Below are 6,000 nucleotides of genomic sequence, written 5' to 3'. Positions count from 1 at the left end.
AGGTGGCCCTGAACAATAGCTTTCCCTTTAGCTTTCCAGTAAAGCCTATTTCCCTGCACAGGCTTACACTAGTCCCTCAACAAAAGTGTCCAGTTTATCAATTCCAAGTCTTCACAATAGTGATGTCAGCTTGAGAAGAGAAAGACAGACAAGAAAGAAAGACAGTGGTGTCAACAAAAATTTAGCTTCCTTCTTAACTCTTGACAGGACACTTGGAGGAGGCTGTCATGGGGAACTTCACAGGATCAAAATAAAGCTTCACACAGATAAACTGCATCAGACCTGCTCTGTGTAGCTCCCTTACCTCCAGTGAGTTCTGACTCAATTTATGGGCCTCCTATCTATGCCTGGGTTTTAATCTCTCTCTGTTCATGTGTTCTTTAACTCCAACACCACAGATTGCCTCAGCAGTGCACTATGAAGGAAGCCACTCCCTTTAGTATTCATTTAGTGTTCACTTTTTTTTTTCTTTCTGATACCCCCTCACAGTTGTCCTGTGGTAACTCTGTTTATCATATTCAGTTCAGAAGGGCTTCAGGAAGTCAGTAAAAGGAAGAGTGAGATGTTCAGAGGAGACCTGAGAACCCGAGAGTTGTTTCTGAAGGAATTTTATCACTCTATCAGCAGAATTTGAAAACTGCTCGAATATACCCTCCAGTTGATCCCATTTGATAAATGAAGAGGCCCAAGCCAAGACAAGGGAAATATAATTTAGAAATATCAAGTAAAGTATATATTATATGTATGTATATATATAAAGCATAATTTCTAAAGTATCAAAATTATTTAATGTAGTATGAGGTCTTTTGGCATTGAGAAAGCAGGGAAAGCAGATGGTAGAGTCAACGTGTTCAAGCCATTAGGCTAAACTCTGCACAGACCGTCCAGACACAACCAAGCTGAAAGAAGGCATTCAAAAGTTTGTTAAAGCAGAATCACAACCGTAAGAAATAGAAATTGTGCTGATAAGCTCCAGAAGGAAAGGGAAATCTGAGTTCCAAAAGGCATGATAAGATGCAGGACTAGATGAGAAGTACTTCCAAATGCTGTGTCTCTAGTCGGGGAGGGTAGCTGATCACTGCTTTAACATCGACTCAGGCAGAGAGCAAGGCATACTGGCTTCCTCATCAAAATATGTCATATCCTTGTGTCATGCTCTCTTTTATGTGTTGGACCTTGCGGAATACCGAGACCACTGTTCCCCTTAAAATTTTTCAGTCAAGTTTGAAACGATTTGGATGATTTTTTTCTTATTATAGTTTCTTCTTATTATTGAGTATATATTATGCCATTCTTAATTAGATTTTAAAATGTGAGACTTCCATAATACAGAAAAAATAAATATCTACATTTACCCAATTGACTTTGGTGGAGTGAAATATTCACTCAAACTAGCTAGAAAGTCAAAGAATATCCCTCATGCCCATGAAATAAAGAATCGTTTTCATGGTTCTTGTATTTGACTGTTTCATTTTATCCATTATTTCAGCCTAACCCTGTGGAATTTGCTGTGGTAATTTAAGTGGCTTCTGTTTGTGGCTGATTTTTTTTTAAGCTTGGAGGGAAGTTGAGATTTATTATTTATTGTAAAGCAATTAATATTTAAACAATCATACGGGAAAAAAGATCACCTATATCTGTAAATTTTGTGACATTCTCTGAGATGCTTGAGTCAGATATAAAATAATACATAGGGAAATAAGTGAATTAGTAAGTGAATAACTACTCCTAAATTTGGGGGGAAGCACCAGTATAGCTTGATATGGTGATGTGTAACTTGAGATATCAAAAGGCGCAAAAGAGGGGAAATTGGTTCTCACATTAAAATAATGTTAAAAGAAATAGAATTAAATTGGAACATGAATATGAACATCTTACTCTTTTGAAGAAAAAGAAAATTCCATCTCAGGAATGGTTAATATACCCTGCTTCAATTCACCCTGAATACTCAGGTAAAGTATTACAACATGTGTCAGAACAGGCATCTTGGAGCTCCTGTTGTGGCGCAGTGGTTAACAAATCTGATTAGGAACCATGAGGTTGCAGGTTCGGTCCCTGCCCTTGCTCAGTGGGTTAACGATCTGGTGTTGCCGTGAGCTGTGGTGTAGGTTGCAGACGCGGCTCAGATCCTGTGTTGCTGTGGCTCTGGCGTAGGCTGGTGGCTACGGCTCCGATTAGACCCCTAGCCTGGGAACCTCCATATGCCACGGGAGCGGCCCAAGAAATGGCAAAAAGACAAAAAAAGATGAAAAAACAACAACAACAAAAAAGAACAGGCATCTTGATAATAAATCTGTAGCTCCAAGATTTTAACTAGTCCCCATGAAAAGAAATCAGAACTCTTTGCCAGGTGGCTACTTCTATGTTTGGGGCAGAGGAAATCAGTGTAACCTAGGGACATCTTTAATTAAAAAAAAAATTCCCCCCAAACAAGGACATTTTTAGAGGTATTTAGGGTAACTGTTTGAAAGAACAAAAAAGGAAAGATACTATGTTGCTAGTTGCCAGAGTGTGTTATCATTAATACATGTACCACACACAGTTATAAATAATCAACAATAATTACAGTTATTAAAATTTAAATTCTCAAGGTGTGGGAATATCTGAAAGTCCATAGAGGTTTTCAAAGTAGATGCAAGTATTCTTTATATTTCTGGCCTGCTAATTTAAGTAAGTTGATTGTTGGCTCTATTAGCATAGGCTATTATTTTAGGGTGGAAAAGGAGGAGAAATTAACTGTGATTCTCAGAACAAATGCAGTAGGAGAATCTACCACGGGAGTTCCTGTCATGGCTCAGTGGAAACGAGATCTGACTTGTATCCTTGAGGATGCAGGTTCCATTCCTGGCCTCGCTCAATGGGTTAAGGATCCTGCGCTGCTGTGAGCTGTGGTGTAGGTCGGGGATACAGCTTGGATCCCATGTTGCTGTGGCTGTGATATAGGCCAGCACTATAGCTCTGATTCAACCCCTAGCCTGGGAACTTCCATATGCCAAGAGTGTGGCCCTAAAAAGAAGAAAAAGGAAAAAAAAAAAAAAGCATTCTTTAAATGATCAGTGTCCATCAAGAAATTGGCTTCTTCATGTTTGATAGGACCCTTTGAAGGAAATGGTAGAATCTCCATAGAGACTCATAACTGTTCCTTTTTTTATAGCATCTGGTGTTCATCAAATATACTTGGTCAAGTAAACTGAGAATTTAAAATGAGTGGGAGTGCAAGTTTGTGTGGGTGCTTTATTTCTTTCCCTCCACATATTAGCCTATCTACAATTCAGAGCTTTCATTTATGGTGGAATGAAACACAATGCTTAGGCCTAAAACAAAGGGCCATCCCCATCTTACTACTAAGCCTTTCTGTAGAGACTTAAGGTGTGAGAACGCATATAGCATGTGTGTCCATAAAGGAGAATCCATGAGTTAGCCTGCCTTCTGGGACGTGGTGGACTCCCACTCCACTACCACTCCAGAGACATGAGTGAAGTGCTCCGGAGGTGTGTTAACCTTTTCTCTGCACTGGTTTATCAATATTTCCCACAGATTACTTTCTAAAGGGCCACAGAAAGGTATAGTACCTGCCATATAAGTCATAGTAACACACACAAAAAGTATAGTACCTACCACAGTAAAATGTCTGAAATTTGGAAACTATTAAACACCTGTTACCATGCTTCTATGGATAGAGTTAGCATACTGATACTTTCTTACTATTAGGAAATTAAAATATATAACAATATAGATTTTTCCATTTCAGATGCCGTTTAGCTGGAATTAAGGCCTTTAAAATTAAGCTTTCTAAAGTGACTGAATAGAGTTGGGGTTTTCATCAGCAGCTTCATTCCAGGCCATTTTATACCACAATTTTTATAGCCTTTTCATCATCTCCAAAATTGGAATTAACGCAGTGCCATAGTACCTTCCTCATACTATCCAATTTAGGGGGAAATACATATTCAGCATTATGGTAGATTATGATTTAAGAACTGAGTATTTTTCCTGAGTAGGAAAAATGCTAAACTCTATCACATATTTTAGTACAAATCTGTAGAAAAGGATTAGACATGGAGAAAGACAAAAGCAACAAAATATTAAATTGATTTTTATAACGCCGACAATTTAAAAGAGCTGTTTTATAGAATGTCCCTCTTTGAGCTTTAATGTTTTTTTCATGATTAGACTGGAGTTGTAGATTTTTGGAAGAAAGACCATAAATATGAAGTGCCTTTCTCATTGCATCTTGATATCAAAATGAATTACCATGGGTGATAATGTTAACTTTGATAACTTGGATAAAGTAACATGTAGTGTGTGTGTGTATCACACACATATGGATGTGTATACATTTATGTATACACTCTTACAAATAGAGTGTTTATTTATAGAATTCTTTGGGTGATAACTGACTCATTATTTTGAAAAAATGCATTTTTATATCTGATTTGTATAAATTAGAATCTAAATCAGGCATACCTTTTGTATGTGGTTATGAATACTTTTTTCATCTAAAACAACCCCTCCCCATTTAAAGTAATGAATTTTTTGAAGAAATTGAGTAAATTGTCCTACAGAATATCCCATGTTATGGATTTGGCTGACTACTTGCATAAGGTCATGTTTAACATGTTTATCTATTTCCTGGATTTTCTGAAGACTGGAAGTCAATTCTAAATTCTAGATTAAAGCTAAATTTATTTTGCAAGAATATTTCTTGGGTTGCACTGAATACTTCGTATTGCATCCTATCAGAAGGTACATAATCCTTGAGATGTCTCAGCTTTAATAATGCTAAAAGTGGAGTTTCCGTCATGGCTCCGTGGTTAACAAGTCTGACTAGGAACCACGAGGTTGTGGGTTTGATCCCTAGCCTCGCTCAGTGGGTTAGGGATTTGGCGTTGCCCTGAGCTATGGTGTAGGTTGCAGAGGCGGATCGGATCCTGCGTTGCTGTGGCTCTGGTGTAGGCCGGCGACTACAGCTCCGATTAGACCCCTAGCCTGGGAACCTCCATATGCCACTGGTGCAGCCCTAAAAAGCAAAAAAAAAAAAAAAAAAAAAAAGAAACAAACAAACAAACCGCTAAAAGTGACCACTGGGATCAGGTGATGACAGTCTTAGCCTTTCTTTATAAAGGTTCCTATCAATCTTTTACTAATGATTTTGCCATTTACTGATTGGCACCACCATGACATAACTTTCATAACTGTAGTTGGTTTTCCATGTTTGTATTTCAGTAGTCAGCTGAATTGTTTGATTCAATTCAATTTTTATTAATTGAACTATATTTGACTTAAAATATGTTTCATGTATAAGCCATAATAGTTTGATATTTTGACGTATTATCATCCATTTAAAGTTATTATAAAGTATTGACTATATTCCTTGTGCTGTACGTTCTATCCTGGTATCTTATCAAGTTATACCTAGTAGATTGTACTTCTTAATTCCCTTCCCTTATCTTCCCCCACCCCCTCTCCCCACTGATAACTACTAGTTTCTTCTTTATTCCTGTGAATCTGTTTCTGTTTTATTCATTTGCTATTTTACCTTTTAGATTTACGTATTAGTGATATCATGTAGCACTTTTCTGACTTACTTCACTAAACACAATGCCCTCCTGTTCCATCCAAATTGTTATATATATCTTTATATCATATTCTCTGTTGATGGGCAGTCAGGTTGCTTCTATAGCTTGGCTATTGTAAACCATGCTTCTGTGAACATTAGGGTGCATATCTTTTCAAATTAGTGTTTTTATTTTTTTCAGATATATACCCAGGAGTGGAAATGCTGGATGACATGGTAGTTGTATTTTTAAGTTTCCGAGGAATGCTCATATTGTTTTTTATAATAACTATGTGAATTTACATTCCCATAAACAAGTATTAGGGTTCCCTCTTCTCCACATACTTGCCAAAACTTATTTGTTGTCTTTTTGATGATAGCCATTCTGATGGATATGAGGTGATATCTTGTTGTGGCTTTGATTTGCATTTCCTAGATGATTA

This window comes from Phacochoerus africanus, chromosome 11 (genome assembly GCF_016906955.1).
Source record: "Phacochoerus africanus isolate WHEZ1 chromosome 11, ROS_Pafr_v1, whole genome shotgun sequence".
Classification (NCBI taxonomy): Eukaryota; Metazoa; Chordata; class Mammalia; order Artiodactyla; family Suidae; genus Phacochoerus; species Phacochoerus africanus.
This window is presented reverse-complemented; position numbering follows the sequence as displayed.